At 45.3% G+C, this 21848-nt stretch overlaps 2 long non-coding RNA genes across 2 annotated transcripts; one reads left to right on the plus strand and one right to left on the minus strand.

Moving 5' to 3' along the window:
• Window positions 1-787: 787 nt before the first annotated feature.
• Window positions 788-21600, minus strand: LOC116632071. Its single transcript, XR_004299332.1, has 3 exons — window positions 20834-21600; window positions 8548-10273; window positions 788-2185 (listed from the first exon to the last, which is right to left on the minus strand). It is a non-coding gene; the product is annotated as an uncharacterized LOC116632071 (long non-coding RNA).
• LOC116632074 lies at window positions 13613-19668 on the plus strand. Its single transcript, XR_004299333.1, has 3 exons — window positions 13613-14316; window positions 18508-18646; window positions 18746-19668. It is a non-coding gene; the product is annotated as an uncharacterized LOC116632074 (long non-coding RNA).
• Window positions 21601-21848: the final 248 nt, after the last annotated feature.

Below are 21848 nucleotides of genomic sequence, written 5' to 3' on the forward strand. Positions count from 1 at the left end.
TCGTCTCTAATTTGGGCAGACAGGTTGGAGGGGGTTCACCTTCCCTTCCTCTGGGGTTACTTCTTGGGGCCCACCGCCACATGGGCGATGCTTTCTGTGATGGCAGGCTTTCCCCGCTACTTTTGTATTGAATAAACATGCTCGGTTTTCGCTTCCCTCCATCATATTGTCTCATTTTTACCCCGAAGCTTGTAGTCTTCACATTACTCACCTTGCGTGATATTGTTCCAAGTGTTTTTACAGGTGTTGGCAACAAGGTCTGTTTTCCAATACTGAGAACAAAGCCCGTGGAGGTTTCCCACAGTGGCTCACGCTGTCCCAGAAATCTCGTTTGTGCTCTGCAAGTGGGGAGAGGAGACCCTCACTCTGAGGGAGTCCTGAAAGCCTGTGCCTTCTCCTTCCTTTCTGGCAAGCCAGCAGGATCAGCTTGCTAAGGCTGCCTGTCCAAAGTGCCGCAAATTGAGTGGCGTATCTGAAATTTATTGTCTCGGAATTCTGAGTAGAAGTCTAAAATCGAGGTATCGCTTCCTTGGGCCATGAGGCTGTGAGGGAGAGTCTGTGTTTGGCTGGCTCCCAGCTTCTGGTGGTTTGCCGACGATCTTCAGTGCTCCTTGGCTTCTGCTCCATCACCCTGATCTCTGCCTTCACTTTCACAGGGTGGTCTCCCTGGGTGTGTGTGTGTGTGTCTGTGTTCTCTTTTTCTAAGTCACCAGTCATATTGAATTAGGGTCCACCTTGATGGCCTCATTTAACTTGATTACCTCTATAAAGACCTTATCTCTAAATTAGGTTGCATTCTGAGGTACTGGGGTTAGGACTCCAACATAACTTATTTTGTTGACACAATGAAACCCATAACACTGATATATCTGAGGAGTGTGTGCTGAAATGGCTCTTGGGGTTGACAGATTGGTGATTGGGAGTAATACTGGTTTGCTGATAATGGGGTACTTGTGAAGCAAGCCCAGTGACTATAGCAATTTTAAATCATACCCTCATTGCTTAACACTCTCTTGGCTTTTTAATTTCATACTTTCTTGGTTTATCTATACTGGCCTTTCTTCCTTAGAATTCTCAGCTGGACCCCTAAGTGTTGGTTGGCCCCAGGTCATGCACTTTGACCCTTCTTTTCCATCTACATCTTTGGGAATCTCATCCAGCTCTGTAGCTTTAAATACCATCATTAGGGTAATATCTCTCAAATTTATACCTTTATTTCTTAAGCTCTGGTCCATCTTCTGAAACCCACACTCATATATTTACTATATATTGTCTTGTAGTCATATTCCCTTAGATGTTTAAGAGGCATCTCAAACTTTTGATGTCCAGCACTGAAATCTTGATCTTCTACCATAAATATACTCCTTCCCTTGTGTTCTCTATCTTGGTAAATGGCTCCCCTAGGTGGCTAGTCAAGTCCTAGGAATCCTTGGTCCCTTGCTTTCCCCCTCCATTCAATCCAGTTGCAAATCTGCAGATTGTTACTTTGGGATCTCTCCAGCACCTGTTTACCTCTCACCATCCCTGTGGCCCCCATGGTGCCCCAGGCCTCCCCATCTCTCACCTGCATGACTACAATAGCCTCCAAAATGATCTCCCTCCCTCTACTTTTGTTAGCCTACCCTTCCAGATGGTTCAGACTCATGGAGGTCAGATCCTGTTCCTTCTTTGCTTTAAATTCTCCATAGGCTCCTCATTGCACAGAGAAGAAAATATAAGCTCTTTACTCTGACCAAGTAGCCCACAATGGTGGGGCCTCTGCCCATCGCTCTCCCACTCCTGGTATAAAGTCATCCAAGGCCATTCCTTCCTGAGGGCTCTCATTAGCTCTGCCCTCTTTCTAGAGAGCTCTTCTTTCAGATGATCAGTTGACTTTACTCCTTTACAAGCCATTTATGTCTCAGCTCAAACGTTACCTCCCCAGAGAGGCCATCTCTGACCACTCAACATAAAACAGACACCACCCCCCCTCTGCCATTTATTTCCTGATTAATTTTAATCCTAGAACTTATCACTGCCTGCTATCTTTTTATTCATTCACTGCCTGTCTCCTCCCATTAGAATAGAAGCTGCATAACACTAGGTACATTGTCCTACTTACCCATTTTATATCCTTAGGGCCCGAAGCAGTGTCTTGCACAATTTAAGCATCAATGTGAATTTGTCGAATGAATGAACAGAGATTCTGGGCAAGAAAGGTAGAAGGAACCCATGGTTAGAATGTGTATCATGTGTCAGGCATGGTTCAAGCCTTTACTGCCAGGATTCATTTTGGTCCTCATGAAATCCTTTAAGTTAGGTGTTCTTTCCATTTGACAGATGAGAAAATGAGGCTTTGAGAGACTAAATAAGGAGACTGTTCCAACAACACAGCTGAAGCTCTAACTGGTTTCCACAGACTTTCTACTATAACATAAGCTGGAGGTGATAAGTACATAATATAACCACTGTTTTAGAAATAAAAGGGTAGGGACGCCTGGGTGGCTCAGTCGTTAAGCGTCTGCCTTCGGCTCAGGTCATGATCCCAGGGTCCTGGGATCGAGCCCCACATCGGGCTCCCTGCTCCGCGGGAAGCCTGCTTCTCCCTCTCCCACTCCCCCTGCTTGTGTTCCCTCTCTCGCTGTGTCTCTCTCTGTCAAATAAATAAATAAAATCTTAAAAAAAAAAAGAAATAAAAGGGTAAGCAAGTGATTCAAAAGTATTAAGAACAATGTTTGGTTCTGGGTCAACTAAAGAAGATACTTTTTTGACCTAATCTTGCTATGACTGGAAACTTTAATTGAAGGATTAAAGATTTCCACAGTAGAAGGTGTGCTTAGGGCAGATAATCTGAAATAGAAGTTTTGAATTTTAATGAAAGGAAACTTATTAAAAGGGGAAAAAACCAGTGGGATATTTTTCCTATTATACTGTTTTGGGATTCAGGACCAAGAGGCATATTGTAAGTCATGACTGGTGGTGGTGGTCGGGGTGGGGTGGAGGGAACATGAGCGGTTTCCCGAGATGCCCTATGTCTGATACAGAGCTACCCGGGCACAGAACTGCGGTAGGTGCTCAGGAATATTTTGTTTAGTGACTGAATGGACAGAATTAAGGTATGCAAGTCTATGTAAACACTCTTTCCCTCCTCCCATGTGCTCTTCACAATGAGCAAAGGTGGTGATGGGGAGACTTCATGTGGCTAGGTGGCTGGAAACAAGTCAAGAGATTTCACCAGGATGTGTAGGCAAGCCCCTGTGCTCAAAGTGTGTGAACATTATCCTCCCCCTTCCTAGTGTCCATTCCCCATCACCTGCATGCTCATTTATCCCTCTTATGCCTGTGCGGGAGTGAAGACATGACCTGTTACTTTGTAAAGATTACCGACTCTCTCCTATTATACTCTAACGACCCAGCATTCATCTTTTGTTGGTTGTGGTTATGTTTTGGGAAAGCATGATTTAATCCATGATGTAGTACATTCTTGGTGATAATGAGCTATGAAGAATGGGGTCCTACTGTAATTTATTTCAGTAGATTTCAAATCACTCTATAGAAATACCAGGAATAATCTCATGAATAAAAGAAGTAAAGGAGGAATTTACGGGATCTTTACATTTCCTAAGGAAATAATTCTAGTACCAAAAGAAGAAACTAAATTTAGGTAATCAAAAATCAAGGTGTTTAAAGAAGAGCTGTTGTTTGCAGATCTGAAATAAGCATGTGGAATGCAGTAGAAAGTGGGAAGGGTGCCAGGTCACAGGGAGCCAGTAACATGAACTGATACACTGTTTGTGGATAAAATTATCCAGGTCAAAACAAAGTAGGTGATTCAATTTACAAAGGACATAAAAGACAATAGGAAAAGATCCTTTATATACCCAGCAGAAAAGCACCAGGGGAAGCTCTACCTCTTTTTTTTTTTTTTTTTTTTTTTTTTTTTTTTTAAAGATTTTATTTATTTATTTGACAGAGAGAGACACAGCGAGAGAGGGAACACAAGCAGAGGGAGTGGGAGGGGAGAAGCAGGCTTCCCGCGGAGCAGGGAGCCTGATGTGGGGCTCGATCCCAGGACTCTGGGATCATGACCTGAGCCGAAGGCAGGCGCTTAACGACTGAGCCACTCAGGCGCCCCGAAGCTCTACCTCTTGATTAGACGTGGAGATGTCAGCGTAGATAACACTAAAGACAGGTTTTAGTGGAAAGTTGCACTAACATTGGGATTGTAGGCCAGGTTCCCAGGCAGCAGACTCTGCAGTGGATATTTGCATGCAGGTGATTTGGGGTCAGTGCCGTGGGAACAGCCCCTGTTGGGGACAGGGTGGGATTGAGCTGTGATGCACCGGCAACAGAGGCCTCCGTGGGTCCCACCTGGAGTTCTGGAGCTGGGATGACCCTTCAGAGATCTCCCAAATTGAGGCAAGGAGGGTGGGGCCTTTGTACTCCTATATTGACCAATTAATTAGATGTGTGCTGCCCCCAGAGGGGGCATATCCTAGAGCAAGGCAGCTCCCTTCAGTAATTCCTGGGGAGGGACTCAGCTGTGAGCTAGCAAAAGCTAACACTTTTGGCAGTTGGAGGAAGGGCGGGTTCAGTTTTGAAGGGGTGGGGCCTCCACAGGGCACCATAGTATCTAGTCTACTGGAACCAGCACTGGGGGCTTGAAAAGAAAAAAGATGGTAGATTGTTGCTTAACAGAAGATATATATATATATTTTCAAAGATTTTATTTTTGAGTAATCTGTACACTCAATGTGGGGCTCATGCTCAGAACCCGAGATCAAGAGTGACATGCTCCACCAAATGAGCCAGCCAGGCACCCCTACTTAAGATATTTTCTAAGTGTGATTCTCTGTTGACCATCCACTTTTCCCTGGGCCACTACAGTAGCCTTACTATAGGTTTCTCTCTCACTTGCATGGCTGGCCCCCTTTAGACTACAGGTGGAACAGTCTGGAAACATAAATCTAGTCCTCTCATACCTCTGCTTAGTATCCTTCCATCATTTCCCATCTTACATAGTATAAAATCCCAACTGTTTGGCATGCCCTTTAAGTGGGATGACCATACAATTTATTGTATGACCCAGGACACTTTTGAGAGTGAAAGGAGGCCCTATCAATAATTACACAGGGACAAGGATCAAACCAGGACAGTTCTTGGCACCTGGAATGGATGTTCACCCTACTTGTAAGGCTCCTGATAATAGGATCGCCCCTTACTTTCACTTCACCCTCTTTCCAAAGTCCACTCCTATTTGCCTTCCCTTAGGTGCTAGACCAAATGAAGGTCTGTCTCACCCTAGGGCCCTTGCACTCATCTCTTCCTTCCACCTACTTTTTAAGGCTGTCTCTCCCTCTTATACTCTTTAGAGCTCAGCTTGAAATTTTCCCATTCAGAGAGGCCTTCCCATTTATTTTCCATCATAGCACTTGTTTATTTTATCCACAGTCCTAACTACAATCTGAAATTACAGTCACTAGATTTTAAGCTCCATGAGGACATGAATCTGCTGTCTTGTCTTGTCTTATGGGATCATACCAATGTATCCCCAGTGATTAGCCCAGTATTAGTTCATACATGTTTGGTACTCAATAAATACAAAGAAGTGAATGAAGGAAGAGCTTGGGAAGTTGTTCTGAAACAAAAAGTATGTGTGTGTGTGTGTCTCTGTGTGTGTGTTTGTGTGTGTGTCTGTTCAGTGAAACGCCCAAAGACCAGCAAAGGACAACACATCATCACCTACACTGGGAATTGTAGATGTGATTGCTGACCCTGGAAATGTGGACATAGAGGAATGCAAAACATTAAACAATCAATTTGCAAACACCTAGAGGATCACAGTCTGCTGGACAATAACCAGCAGTTTAGCGATGAGGAGATATTGTCAGAGCAATCTAATTTCCTTTTAAGACAGAGGGGCCTTCATCAAAAGCACTTATTAAGTGTCTGCACACAGCCAGGAGAAGGCTGTTGGAGGTGGAGGGGCTTGTATTCATCTGTGAAGCATCAGATTTAATATGTGTCTTGACTTCAGCTAAAATCTGATTTTACTTCTGTGATAATTTCCTTTCACAGGGCAAGCGAGTATGAGTTACTTATGGTAGGAAGTGGTAGCAGAAAGTTACAGGGTTAAGCCCAGAAGATTACTAAAGACTTTCAAAGTTGAAAAAGCCCTAATGATTATAGGTGAAATCATTTAAAGGTAAGAAAGGGTGGCCTTTTGCTCAGGTCCCCTAAGGTTGACTTTTCAGTGCTCTACCTCCTAACACCTGACTGTCCTGGAAAACAGACCTGCACTCAGATTAGCAGGTGATTTGTTCTAGGTGCATTTGGAATGGTGACCAAATGCCCTTCTCCGAGAGAGGGTTCAAATGACTTACTGGAAGCACAAACTTTAATATTGATTCACACACAAGCAGGGTCAGAATTGCAGGGTACAAGTCATACCTTTTAAGGATCAAAAAGTCACATGCATGCTCCCAGATATCAGTGTTAGGTATTATAACCTTGACTTTTCGACACAGACAACATTTTGGGCCAAGATGACACAGATTCATCCTAGCATCCAGCCATACAGACCTTGCATATGTGTGAATTGAATACAAAGCAGCTGAAAAATTCCACAACAAGAAACACTTACAAAATCTTAAATATAAGGTCCTAGGAGATGGGACTGTTAAACATAGTTTAGGGGTATGACTTGTCCCAGCTATGGGGATGGGGATGCCACCAGGAAGGTCTTGTCAGCCAATGAGGAGTCCATATCAGAGAAGTAGTACCAGGAACCTAGCCTTCCAGAAGCACTCTATCCTAGAAAGACTGAAGAGCAAGGCAGGATCCTCACCCCGAGAAACCTCATTTTGGACAATGTTGAGAAAATGCCTCACATCTGTCCACAGGGAGATAGGTGGTGGCAGAAGAACCCACGTATAGTACCGGTGATAGGAGGTCAAACGGGATTTAACATTCCTTCATGTACTTAACATTTGTAAGAATTTAGTTGTGGGTGGGTTCTGGAGGGGGTGCTGGGATACAGTGTACACAAGATGGATGCCATCTTAGTTTTCATGGAACTTAAGAGTTTTCAGAGACTCCATATGGATTCACCTGAGGCGTCATTATATTTCTGGGCCTGTGGAGAATTGTGGAATTTGAGGAATAACTGAACCTACAAGAACAGGGATTCAGAGAGGTGGGGACAGCTTGTATTAACTCATCCAACTATCCAGTGACAGAAGCCTGCTTGAACAGAGAGCCTAGAAAATAATTTTACAATCCATTTTATGTTTTGTAAACATATGGGTATATTATTGTCCTGAAGAGGGCACAGGGCATTTGAATGTTTGCCAACTTCAATGGTTGTGGGAAGGTTCCTGTCCTCTGTATCAGTAAGGAGAATTCAACACCATCGACTATAACCTCCTTTCTGTCTATTCTGCCCTCTTGATTTTGGTGACACCATATGTCCCTCCTCATTTGCCTCTTCCTTTGCTGGCTGTTTATTCTCAGTCTGTTCTGCTGGCACCTTCTCAGCTGCCCAGCCCATAAATGTGGGTATTTCCCAGGGCTATATCCTTGGGCACTCTTCTTTTCTAATCACTGTCCTCAGGTGACCTTGTCTGGTCCAAGACTTGTGGCATCTGCATGCCAATGACCCCCAACCTACTCCTCCAGTGCTAACCCCTCCCCAGGATTTCAGGCCCATGTGGCCCTCCACACATGGGCCTCTCCCTGTCCTAATGGACAGATGTCCTAGACTCTAGTGGCTGAGACCTCAGCCTTGCCTCTCCCCCGATGTCTTCCATCTTGGCTTATTCAGTGACTGAACAAAGACCTAGACATTACCCTAGATTACTCTCTCTCCTTTAACTTCTGCATCCAACTCATCCCAAGTCCCATTACTTCTTCCCCTAAACCCTATTTCTCTTAATCTCCATTACTATAACCCTGGCCAAACTAAATTATTGCAGGAGCTTCTTAACTGATTCTCTTCTTCCACTTTTGGCCCTTAATAACTATGTCTGTCAGCCAGAAGGGTTCATTTAAACATTGATCAGATTACGTTACTCTCTTGTTTTAAAAAAGTGATGATAGCTTGCTTAGTGCATTTGGCATAAAATCCAAGTTCTTTTTCTGGCTTAAAAGCCCTACGTGCCCTGTACCCCCTTCCCCTATGCTAAATGCTTCTTCAATAAGGAAGGCTTCCCTGGCCATGAAGCTAAAGTAACACCTGGTTACTCTTTATCGTATGCCCTTCTAGACAGCCTGCCTATTACTTACCACTAGCTGATGTTTTTATTATTGATTTACGCATTTACTTATTCATGGTTTATCTTCACCCATTGGAATGCAAACTCTAAGAGAGCAGGAACATTGCATCCCCAGGACCTGGAACAATACTGTTCTATGGCAGAAGTTCAACCAATATCTGTGGAATAAATGAGTATGAATGCCTGAAGGGTCCTATTATACCATCTTGTCATGCTGTGGCCTCTGCCTGAATTGAGTAAGTGTATCAGTTGGCTCTTGCTGTGTTACAAGTCATCCCAAAAGTTAATGACTTACCACACAAGCATTTACTACTGCTCACAAGCCTACAGGTCAGCTGGGCAGTGGTGCTAACTAGGGCCGGGTTTGGTTGATCTTGGTTCAGCTCATGCGGATCTGTGGTCATTGGCAGGTTGGTTCAGGGCTGCTTGGTCAAGGAAGGCCTCACTCAGAAGTCTGGCAGTTGCTTGGCTGTCAGCGAGAGTGACAGGGTGACTGGGCCATACGTCTCGTTCATCTGGGAGCGCGGCTTGTTCATGTGATAATCATGGGTCCAAGAGAAAGAGCAGAAGGGCTCAGGGCCTCTTGAGGCCGAGGCTTAGCACTGGCACGCCATCACTTACACCAGATTCTGTGGGTCAAAGTGGGTCACAAGGCTGGCCCGGATTTAGAGGGTGGGGAGATTAACTCCACTTATTGCTGGCAGCAAATGCAAAGTTACGCTGCAAAGGCGTGGCTTCAGGGGAGGGTAAAGAATTGGGGGCATTTTTGCAATCAATCTACCACATTAAGGATGACAACAAAAGTGGCCACGGTAGAGTACCACATTCGCCTTTCCAGACAAGCGCAGAAAGAGCATGTATAAGGCCCAGAAGCGCCTCTCCATCAGTCCATGGGCAGAGGGGGGGTCACGAGATCCGGGGTGTCCTCGGTTGCATTGTTGTGGTCACTGGAGTGGCAGGATTGGCCCCTGGGTGTGCTGCTGTCCACACAAATTTGCAGACTCCTCTGTCTTCAATGGGAACCGCAGGACTCTGGTCCTTCCCAATGTTCCTTCACTGTCACGGGGCCAGAACCTAATTCCACGCTGCGTGCGGGGCAGGGCCTCGGAAGGTGCTGATGCAGGAGGGCAACAAGCACCTGGGCTACATGTAGTACCAGATGGCTCCCAGTTTGCACACATCTGGCGAAAAATAGTGTTAAATCGAAAAGCGCTTTTTTTTTTTTTTTTTTGGATAAGACTCAAATGACTCAGAATGAAAGGGCCTTGACACAGGCATCTTAAGGGAGCTCCTTAAAAAGAGGAAACCAGTACGCTCAGCTTTGTCCATGCCTTCCGAGCAGAGTAGCATGTCTGCATCCTGAGACATTCAAGGATAAAGCAAAAAGAGAAAGTGTTTGTTCCAGCAGATAAGTTCTTTCCCCAAAAACGCACACGCTGTCCTGAGTATCGAAGTTATTCATGACACCTAGATGATCTGGAGCTTGCCACTGAATCCCAGAATTCAGAAGCTAACTCTAGGGGATTACAAACTTGTCCCAGTTCCCTTGCTTGGTCGACAAGAGCTCCCCTGTCCTGGCTCCCAGTCTGATTCTTCTCTCACCTTCCAAGCTGCCAGCTCAGGTTTAAGTTCTTTCTCTCCACTCAGACGCAGATGATTGTGTTTGATTTGAACATATCGATTCCGAGCAGGTGAGAGTGGACGTAGCCATTCAGCTGGACAAATATTTAGATCAGTGATATGTCCTTTGGAATCACCAGAGCCAAATGTTTCCTTTTCCCAACCATTTAACTTGGCTACATACCTCCCCAGCATAAAAGATTCAAATTCTTTCTAAATTTCATCTATTAAGAAAATACTTCTAGGCTATAGCGACCTGATATCTCCACTGGGAGCCTTGTTCCTCTCCATACTCTGAACAAATCGAATATGAAACAGATTGAAATGACTCAGCAGCAGGGCTTGGGTCTCTGTGCAAACTTACTTGTTCGGTCCACCAATCTTCAGGGCCCTCTTGCAATCTGGCATACAAAAGAAAGAAAGAAAAAAAAGTCAATGACTACCTTCTACTGTATTTGGAACTCTTCTTGCTTCCCACAGACACATTCCTAAAGGCACCAGTCATGGATGAAGAACACCACAGGGGTCAGAGTTGGATCCCACTAGGCTGTTTGGGACATGTGGGTGAAGCAGCAGAAACGCAGTGTTCTCAGAGCCTCTCCTTCGTGATTCATGGCTCTCCACCCTGAGCCGCGGGACATGCCCAAATTTACCACAGAAGGAAACAGACTGTGAGCTTAGAGGGGCAGGGAGGAAACCAGAGGCATGTCTGGGATGATTAGGCACATGAAAAGAACACTATGGGAAGCTTTGCTTGTCCTCCTCTCTGGCTAGAGGTGCATAAAGTACAATAGACAATATTGGAATGTGGCAGATGACAAGGCTTACGTTGGATGCAAGTGTTGAGTAAAGGAAGGCTTTGGATGGCAGAGATGGCTTTCATAATGGAATAAAGGGGCCAATGTGGGCATACTGGTTATGAACCCCTTCCTATTTCTCTGTATGGAGAGAGCCCACTTCTCTGGAACAATGGAAGCTCAGGTGCTTGATGGTGCCCACGTTACTGACCTCTGACCAGCAGGACTGGTTCTGGTAGATCAGATATCTCCTGACACCCTTAAAAAGGGACTAGAATATTTGGTACACTGGCATAATGAAAAGATCCCCAAGCTTTACCAGCCAAAAAGCAAAAATAAGGTCCCATTATGTTTGGTACTCACATCTCCACCAAGTCCATATTACAAGTTTGCAAAGCTTTCCTCCATCCTCTGCACCCTTTCACCAAAGCGTATTCCCACCAGTGCCTAAGGAGCATCTTCACGGGCCCACACATCAGCCCGAGCCTCTGACCTGCAGTGTTGAGCTGAGCTACCACTCTCTCCTGGCCTTGATGACCTGGTTGGCCTCTGCCCCAGCTCCCACCGCTACTCAACTGCACAGGGCTTGACACCTTGGCAGGCTTTGGCAACAAGGAAGAGAGCTCTTCTCCTCTCGTGATATGTCCAGCAGCAGGGGATCCTACAGCAGGGTTGCTTTGGCCCCATTCTATGATAGGGTTTAATAAGACCAGCCCTGTACTTCACACATTTACTCCTTTCTCTCCCTGGCATATGCATGTGGGGCAGCTGGGATGGGAGCACCCAAATCTCTGCCACCAGCTTGAGTCAAAACGATGACTTCCCTCAGGTTTTTAGGACATGTTGCTGAGTCTAGTTTACACTCCAGGCTCTTCCCATCATGGTGTGGCCTTTCTCAGGTGCCCTACCTTCCCTCCATGCAAACTGACTCGGGCTGCCTTCCCTTCCCTCCTCCTTCCCACTCCATTTATATTTGGATCCCAATGGTACACAGAAATCACATGCTCTCTCCAGGTCCCCTCAGGCCCAGGGTAAATCAGTTGAAGTAAATAGCAGCAGGGATGGGGGTTTCGCCTAGCCTCCTCTGCCAGTCACATGCAGACCTTGTTTCAGTGCAGTGGAGACTTTTGTCATTGCTGCCATTTCTCTCTGCTGCTTTGTCTGTGGCTTCCTGGTATCTGAGTCATTGCACTCCCAGGCCACCACACTTGGCTCAGTCAGGATACCAGCCACAAGGCACGTCCCATGGGGCAAGAAAGCCAGAGGAGGGGCAGCCAAGGGTCAAGCACTGGTGAGATCTTGTTCAAACAAGAATTTAAGAGGATGGCCTCAGAAGGGCTGCTGATCCAGGGGTCTAGAAGTGGTGTGGTGATCAAGCAAATGGTGTTTGAGGCTGATTTTCCTAAACACCTACAATTGTCTACTACTCACCTGTGCAGGCCAGATTATGCTTGCTCTGCCGATGGGCCAGGCTGACTTTGAGGACCAGTCAGGCATCACATGCCCCAGACAGGTAATAAGCAGTAGCTAAACCCCCTCCTTGGGTGTGGGGGATTGTTTATAAACATAAAAAGAACCAAAGACTATAATTCCTTTGTAGTGTTGGGCTTAACATTGCAACTAACAATATTCTAACTGGTTTGGAAATTGGGAATTTTCTATGCAGTTTGGGTTCTTTTGAATTTCAGCTGCATACAGTAGAGTAGAGCCCCCACCCCCCCATAAGTGGGAGTATACAACAGCCTGGGTATTCTGTTACTGAAGAGAAGATGAGTTTACTCCAGTCTCATCCTCATTTTCACAGAGATAATTGCTTTATATTCTGCTTTCTTTTTCCAGTGTTACCCAGGGAGGTCTCTGATACCTCCTTAGAGTCACCCTGAACTTTTCTCGCACCTATTGTGTGTGACATATAGTTGCTTAGGGGAATGTTATGGGGTAATTCTTGTGTTTCAGGAGATGAGGAGTGACTTGGGTGGCCTGTGAATAATGAGCTGAAGGTCGTTATCTCTGTTGCTAACTCTACAGCTGAGCAGCAGCATCACAACTAACCAAACAATCCATCATTCATTTACTCATTTAATTAGAACCTACTGTGTGCCCATCATTTTCCTTGGCCTTGTGGACCATTAGACATGGTGCCTGTCCTTGAATTGCTTACACACCAGTTGGAGACACAAAAGTCACACCCGTGAAACAATTAGCAATCCCCTAATTGCTCAACAGCTCAACAACGCTGAACAGAGAAAAGGGAGAGCTCAGGGTGGTTGGGAATGAGAGAGCATCTTCAGGAAGGAGATGGCATGAGAGGTAGAAAGAACCTGAGTTTCAACAGTTCTTGTGTCTCTACGTCCAACAGGGAGAAGCTGAGATGCTACTGCACTTATTACAGGCCAGTGTTGGGTACCAGTGGCACTGATGTGGTCCCTAAGGGGTCCTGGGTGCCAACGCTGGGATTAGGAAGGGAAATCAAGGTGTCTAGGTACTTGTATGATTTTGAGAGTGAGCAGCTCCTTAAATTTGGTACTCTAGGTGCCTCTAACTTCTCAACCTGGTCCTATCATTCGATGGGTCCTATCACTCAATTGCACATGCTCTCTCTCTGTTTTATTCCCTAGGCCCACATTCTCTGTATTTCTCTTTTTATTAGTGTTATCGTTCTCCCTCCTGGCTGTTTCTCTCCATCTTGTCTCTTCTGTTCTTTTCCTTTCCCTTTTTGCTAGTCTGTCTCTAGTAGCCTTCCAGTGCCCTTCAGTGATGGGCTCCAAACATTTCCAGATTCTAAAGTAGGCTGGTATTCAGGGGTCATGGGGTGGGTACAAGCAATGGCTGTGACCTGCATTAGCATTCTTATTTTTAATACTGTGATAACAATAATACTGTTACATATCAGAACCCGTAGGTCTTTGGATCTGATTTCTAAGAAATCCTAACTTCTTTCTCTGTAAGAACCTCTATGTAAAGGAGTAAGATGATTTAAGTTTCGTGGAAAAATTAACTTTAATGAAAGGAGATTAATAAATTTGATATTTTTAGCCAACTAATGCTTCTAAACATCTTCCCTTTGGAACATAAGCTCTTTGTTTATTTACCTGTCTACTGACCCCTGTTTACTTTATCTCCAGCACCTAGAATAGGGCTTGGTACACATTAGATGCATGATACATATTTGTCAAATAAATGAGTGTAGAGTTTTAGGAGTTGAAGGTATGTTGTAAAATGAGGGAGAAGCTGATGCAGAAATAATCCCAGGAATAAGGCAAAATTATTTTAAAAATTGGAGATGAAGTTTGAAATGGAAGTTATGCTATAGCTCAGTTTCTTAGACCTCTGAAGTAATAATTGGCCTGTAAGCTTGGTCTCATCATGTAACCACTGGAGGCCTTATTGCCTTCCTCTGTAGAGGGAATGAGAAACAAAGTAGAAGATCTATCTGCTTAAAAAAAAACCCCTCCATTTCCTTTCCAATGTGTGGTCCCATTGGAAATGACTCCATTTGGTTTTGATTTCAAATTTTTTTGCCTTTTCTCCCAATTCCATCTCCATTTGGTGCCTGGACAACCCTTTGATCAGAGCCTCAGAGAACCAAACACTGAATGGACAGCATCAGCCAAGCAAAGCCTTGCTTATGAACTTTGGGAATAGAAGTAAGTTTCTCATGCACGTTTTCACAGTTTAAGCTTGTGTTTTCTCAGTTTTATTCTGTATTGCTATCGGTGACAAACACTGAATGCACAGGTTGTTCCTTTGCTTCCTGCATTCCTGCTTTCATGGGCATCATGCCTTGTTAAATAATGTCAACCTGCTGAGCAGGTACAGAGTAGGTGGCCTGAGAATCAAAATCTGTATGGCCTACAAGGAAGAAGGTAGATTACAGCCCCAGCCCCAGCCCCACCCCACATTCTCTGGGCCCCTCTGGGTAAAGTGCCGGACATTCGCTTTGCATAGTCCAGGTATTCAATAGATGTTCATGCTTTTCTTTTCTTCAAGAAGGAGGAAGCTATCTTTAGATGCTAAAATCTACTTTTGTATAAAGAGCTGGAATATCACATCTTAACAATATTGAAGGTCTTTACTCTGCCCTTCTTGTTTTGCTCGGTGTTATTCAACATTTTTCTTTTTCCACTTGGTCAATACTTTCCTCTCAATTTGGCAGCGGCATTGACTTAGTTTTCTGAGCCGGAAGTGATGAGAGGGATGGTGGCAGCAAAGACACAGAGAGGGGTAGGTGGGAGGCTATTGTCTGACATGGAATAAAAATGAATGCAGCTGTGAGACTGCTTCAGTTGTGAGTGTGAACAGTGGTAGCACCAGGTGATTGCTTGAGACAATCTTGGAAGATCCCCATCTTTTAGAATGGGGGTTGCAAATTGGCAGCCTGAGAGCCAAATGCAGCCACAAACATAACAGTTTGGCTAGCAGAGCATTTAGAGATGTATTTGCTAGGTAAATCTTAGGAGATGACCCACTCCCTAATATCTTGTCCTAGATAAGTAACGTGTTTATGCAAATTGCCTGTCCCCTATCTAGAGTTGACTATAACAATCCATACTCTGATGTCAGTTGAAGCTCCTTTACGGAGGTTCTCCCACCAAAAGAAGACCTACACCAACTCATCACCAGCTCCCTTGTTCTTCTTCTTGGCATTGCCCAGAGTCGTTTAAGCCATCATCACAAAGTTTGGTGACCATGTCTGCAGACAGTCCCTGCAAAAATTAGCATCTTGATTGACTACTAGAAATTGTCTGACTCCATGTTTCAGAATCTCTTCTTCCACTTTTCCCTGCCATGCTAGATATGTGACAAGCCAAACCCTTTCTGTGTCAGTCTTCACCGCATTGAGCTCTGTTGGAAGCCTTTGGGAGCTCAGTGTACAAAGGAGATAAGCCAGGGGCATGATGCTTGTTTAACGGTTCTCTCTGTAGTATCCTTGTATTCTTAGCTCCTTTTTTCTTGCCCATTTCCTTGGTCTTTTATCATAAATTCCCTGTGTTGTTTCTATACTACTCTTGGCAGGATGGCCCATTGTATGCCTTTATTAGCTCAACTTTGTAAGGAAAAGGATGCCAGGGTATCATTTGATGGTTTTTCTCTGCTAGCTTTTGGACACTCATATTTACTGGATCATCACATTTTAATACCTTTGCATCCCATTCTTTCGCCCCTCCCAGAAGCTGTTCTTTTTTTTGGGTCCTTGGTTCATCCCATTACAATGTTCCATGCCTACTCTGGTGTCAGAGATGGGCCTCCCCAATATCACACCACCTCCTTTTAACTCCTGTGTGAGAATGTGGAACCCCAACCACTGGGAAGTTTTCTTGGAAGGCCATTTGATTCTCTCTTAAAGATATCACGAAGGGGATTTCTACGGTCACTGAGTAGGAGGGTAGGTTTCAAGACCACTTCAGTCTATTCCAGCTTTCAAAAAAATTTTATTTTAATGCAATAAGTTTATTTGGGGAATATTCTTGGGATCTACATTGTCGAGGGAATAATAGAACAGGATTGAGCAGAGGGGGGTGTTGAATTCCAATGCTGTTACAGCATTTTTCTGCCATTTTTTAAATAGGGCACTCTGAAGCTGGAACATATTTTCAGAGCTGTCCCAAATCAGGCAAGGGAGCCAGGTTTTTATCCCTCACATGGACCAGTAAATTGATGTAGGATGGCCTCAGGAAGGGGGCATGACCCTGGCCCTTTTCCAGCCTTTAGATTCCGAAAATGTGTTCAAGGATGTGTTTGGCCATTTGTACAAAGGGGTCTGCATGCATATATTCCCAAAGTGCACACCCAAAGCCCTCAGGATCTGGTGCCTCACTAAAGTTTTCTGTGATTATTGCCTTGAAAATATTGTCTGTTGATGACACTGGTAAGCACACTTATTAGTAACGGGGTATTTGTCTCAGCTAGAAGCGAGGGGACAAAGAGAAACACAGCATGCCAGCAGGTAAGACTGGACTCCAGAGAGGATGACAGGGACTGGGGGTGGGGTATGAAGAAGGAGGCCTCACCTTACAATACACCTCTCAGAATGGAACCTGCTCAATTTTTAATTTTCTGCCTTGGGCATGAAACATGCTTTGTTTTATCTCTAGCTTCTGCTAGAGGGGGTCTGAGTATTTTCTCAGCTTACCTTTTCCAGTGTCTCAGGCTGTTCACTCTGGGGTGCCTTGCTTGTGGTTTTAACCTTTTATCTTTCTTTGTGATGGTTGTTTTGAGTTTACAACTAATCAAATATTCCATGGGCACCCTGGGGTTTGACCGGTCAGTGAGGAGCCAGAGACAATTCAAAGCCGATTTCCCACTTTCCAGACTCACTGAGCGATTTGAGGAAAGGAGGGAGCTCCTAACACATGGAGTGTGAATTGTGTGCATAAGCAACTTGAAACCCAGGCAACCTTCAGCTCAGGATTTCCTGTTAATCAGCTGGGTTTTCTGGCATAGCAATGAGCAAATGGCATTAATGAGGTAGGCACAGATGATGGCACAGGGGCTCGTACGGTTAGTAGGAGCTGGGCCTAGCAATGCTAGAGAAACAATAAGCGAGGGGGCTTATTTTATCCTCTCTCTTGCTTTCTTTCTTTCTTTTTTTTTTTTTTTTACAGTAGCAACTTTTTGGCTGATTAAAGTACTTTTCCTGCTTCCAAGAGGGAAGTGTCTTTTGTACTACACACTAGAATGTCAGTTCTCATCACTAAGCCCTAGCTGTTCAAATGCTGTCTGAATCTCCCCAAGGCCTCCTTGGGGAGGCTGTAGGCAGAAATTTCAAGGAGCTTATGCCAATTATTTTCTTTCTATCTACATATTGATGGCTGACCCATGGTAATCATGTGAGTCAGGTGTTATGAACACTGTTTCCTTTATTTCATTCATGGCTTTTAAGACAGATAAGATTTTTTTTTTTTAAAGACTCTTTTCCCCTTAGCTTCTTGCAACTGCCATTTTGTTTTCTACAGCAGACCAGAGAGAGAGAGTGACCTGGGGTGTTTTTTTTTTTTTTTTTTTTCAATTATTTGGGCCTTTTTCACACTGATTACCAGAGTTAGTAGAGGATGTATAACATAAACATATTCTGAGACCTCAGTGGGGAGAGCAGGTGTAGAGCTCTGGGCTTCATTGTTTAAAAAGTCTATAATTTAGGGTCCTTTTACTGTGAAGTTGCAGATATTAACCTGGCAACTCACAGGGGAAAAAAAAGCAATTAATTGAAGGATATGTAGTAGTCATTTATCAAGAGCCAAAGCTGAAGATCAAGTATCAGAAAGTATGGGCACCTGAGAATTTAGATAGCAGGAAGTAATGGACACTCTCTTTAGGGAAGTGTCTGTGTTTTGAGGTCATCTTGAGTTTGTGCCCTTGTTCTGTTCAAGATTAAAATTTTCAGAACAATCTGGGTTGACCCAGCTTGGGCCCATGCCAACCTCTTGGCTGGATAAGGGTGAAGAACCTTAACTGATAGTCCTTCTGAAATTGTTCACAACAAGGGAAATGTGCAGAGTGTAGCATGTTTGGATAGGCTAAATCAGCAGATGACCATCCCAAGCTGAGAGGTCCTAGATTGCCCTAGAAAGGGATGTCCAATGCCCCAGTCTTACACTGACTCTTGTCATTATTACAAAGCGGTAGGAGAGTCGGCTATGGTCTGAATGTTTGTGTCTATGCCCAAATTCATATGTTGAAACCCTAATCCCCAAGGTGATGGGGTAAGCCCTTGGGGAAGTAATTAGGAGTAGATGAGGTCATGAGGGTAGGGCCCTCATGATGGGATTAATGCCCTTATAAAATGAAGGTCAGAAATGAGCTCTCTCTCTCTCTCCCTTCACTGTGTACACATCAAGGAAAGGCCATGGAGGACATAATGAGAAGGTGGCCATCTGAAAACCAGGAAGAGGGCTCTCAATGGACATTGAATCTGCTAGTGCCTTCATCTTGGATTCCCCAGCCTGTTTGGAGGAGTCCTTGAACTCTCCCAGAACTGTAAGATAAAGATATTTGTTGTTTAAGCCACCAGTCTATGGTATTTTGTTAGAGCAGGCCAAACTAACGATGACAGACCTCTTTCTCCTTTTCTCAAAGCGGCCAGATGGACTCCATGTTGCCTCCTTTGAAAGGAAGATGAACCACGGTCACCCTTCTGAATGGTAAACTGATCACTAAGAGCAATCAGGTTCAGCAGGTTCCATCCCAGCTGAGAGAAGAAGCTAGGGTACGTGGTTGGCTCAGACCCTATCTTCCCGGGCTCTGAAGATTTTTCTTGAGTATCTGGAAATGCCAGAAGGGTGAGTGATGACTCTGCCAAACTCCTGCCTCCCAGTCATCCTCTTTAGCTGATCAGACAGGCTTCTATCAAGTCTTAGTAGGCCTCATGTGTATTATTTATTTGATTAAAAAAATTGTGTCATTTGCTTTTAAGGAGCCTCTGGGAATGAGCATAATTAAGCATAGATTAAAATGTCTGAAAGATTGAAAACCACCATAATGATATAGTGAAACAAATGCAAGAAGCTTAAAAACATCCCCACATTGTCATTCCATCAAAGCATCCCCATTTACAATGATACCCTAGAAACCAAGCCTCACTGGAAATGATCAAACTGGGATTTCAACTCTTGAACATGGACAGTGATTCTAATAATTTGGGAAGATTTATTTGTAAAAGAGCTCATCTGTACCATCGATGGAAGCTAAAGGGCATCAGTTGGATTCAAAGGAGAAGGAAGAGAAGAAAGAAGAAATGGAGGGGAAAAAAGGAGAAGGAGGAGGAAAAAAAGGAGAAGGAGGAGGAAGGGGAGAAGGACCCCCTCAGACACCATAACAAACACAGCAGGGGAGAAGCAGGGGATTGCACACCAATGTCCGAACACTTGCTATGAGCCAGGCGATGTTTTAGGTGAGTAAGATGGGCACACTGTGGAATGCAGGGAGATTTGAAGCAATTTAGATACTTACACAGCCTGAGACCGTCTATGAAGTTATTGGGTGTCTGGCAGGGCTTTTCTTTGTCAAGGTGATTTTGAGTTGGGTGAAGAGAAGAAAGCAGCCCTGTGAATATCTGGGGAGGGGTTTTCCTTGCAGAAGGAGGAGAGATCGCCAAGGCCAGGAACCCAGGCAGGAGGAGGGCCAGGTTATCCTTCCTGGAGCCTCTCGGGGAGGGGAGCAGGTGCGGTGCACGTCAGGATGGGGCAAGACTGACATGGAGAACAAGGAGGCACTCAGTACCCTTTCTGGAGGGCCGCTCTTACGTGCCTTGAATAGTCAGTTGCTTTGGGCTGTAGGTAATAGAAAACCTAACTAGGGGTAGATTAATTATATAAATTTAGAAGTTTTTTTTTTTTTTTTAAATCAAACGATCGATCTGAAAATTGGCAGCTCCACGGTCAGTACCCTGCAACTCAATGATATCATCAAGTTCCTGGGACTTTCCTTTCCATGTTTTTTCCTTAGGATGTCAGAGGCGAATTTTCTCACAGCTGCAGGGTAGATCCTACAGCTCTAAGCAATGTGTCTTCACATAGCAGCAGACCACACAGGAAAGGGAATGCATCCTCTGACACCTGCCTAAACAGGGCTCATAAGATGTGCTCCCCTAGACTAGGAGGGACAGAGGATGTGAGCTCAGGCATGGGACTATCTGTGCCCAGCACAGAAGCTGTCCCCAAGGTGGCATTTACAATAGGTTTGCCCAGATCCTCTTAGGAGAGAAAAAGCATGGAATAACTGAGGTAGGGAGGGTGTCCCAGGGGAGCCTGTTGTTCCAAGCTCACATGGAGGAACAGGGCCACAGTGGTCTTGACTGGGCTTTGATGGGGCAGGAGGAGAGGGTTGCTGCAGTGGTAGAAAGGACATAGCAGTGTCCCCATCTTGGACTGGAAGACAGAGAGCGGGGGAGAGCTGGCAGAAGAGGGCAGTGTTAGCAGGGCTGGAGGTGCAGAGTCAAGCTGGAGGTAGCAGGTGCAGGCTCTGAGCAGACTCCGTGGGCGCATATCTTAGCCTCTGCCCTGTACCTCGCCATCTATGAAATAGGGGTGATAGTAGTGCATGTCTCGTAGGGTCTTAGGACAAGCAGGCATTTAGTACATAGGAAAGCACGCAGAACAATCTTGGCATACAGCAATCAGTAAACAAAGGATGGCTATGGTTTTATCGTTATTCTCTGCCACTCACCTCTTCCTGTGTCAGATTATCCTACGTTCACTTGCAGATGAGATTTGCTCTACAGATCACAAAGAATCTTCCCATGCGCTACCTCCTCGATCACTCCACTCTCTCTATAGCACCTCGTGGCGGCCACAAGCCTGAAAAACCTTGTGGTGGTGTCAGAGCTGCAGACAGTCCTCAAGAGCCTTTGAGAGAGGCTGCCCCTGCTCCTCGCAGGAGCCGCTTGCCCAAGGGGGACTTCTCTGGGCATGTGGAGGAGAGCAGTCTGGGACCCTGCCTCGGTTAGGGCCAGGAAATGCAGCCGCAGCTGTTTTTTGCTGTTCATGAGGTCAGGAGTGTTCAGCGGCTTCTCGGTGTGCCTGCGAGGCGAGGGTGGGGGGTAGGGAGTGCAGGGGAGCGGTGTGAATGGAGAAGCACGACCTTTTGATTTCTTTCCTTACCCACAGGAGCATTTACTCCCTCCAGAATCTGGGTGTCTGTGGGAGAGCTGAACTCTGTTTTATGAGAGGATTTTTTTTTTTTCCTTCTTCTTCTTCTCCTTTTTTTCTCTTCCCATCAACACTTGTCAGGGATTCAAGGCAAAAAGCCTGGCAGAGGCCTGGGTTTCTGTACCAGCTCAGGCAAAAGATGGGTCTAAACAGGGAACAGAGAGAGGCATTGTTCCAAACACTGCAGAGTGGGAAAAGTAGGTCAGGGAAGAAAATGCAGGTTTGACAGAGCTGGGAATTGAACTTGTCACCTCAGAGCTCATTGGTGTAGAAAGTGAGCAGCCAGCAAGGGACCGGGGAGTAACTGCAGTCTGCTGCCAGGGTAGGGGCAGACACACGCTGTGAACAGCCACCGGCGTGATGGTCATCGCCTCCTTCCAGGGCCAATGCCACCGTCCTCCCTCCTGCCCCACACTCAAAACCCCTACCTTGGGAAACGCCCCCAAGTGATGATTCTAGACGGGAAGAGCAGCTGAGACTCTCTCTGCAGAGTGCCAGGCGGCAGCTTCCCAGCCACCAGCTGCATTTGCAGG

The sequence above is a fragment of the Phoca vitulina genome, unplaced genomic scaffold (genome assembly GCF_004348235.1).
Source record: "Phoca vitulina isolate PV1807 unplaced genomic scaffold, GSC_HSeal_1.0 scaffold1, whole genome shotgun sequence".
In the NCBI taxonomy this organism is placed as follows: domain Eukaryota; kingdom Metazoa; phylum Chordata; class Mammalia; order Carnivora; family Phocidae; genus Phoca; species Phoca vitulina.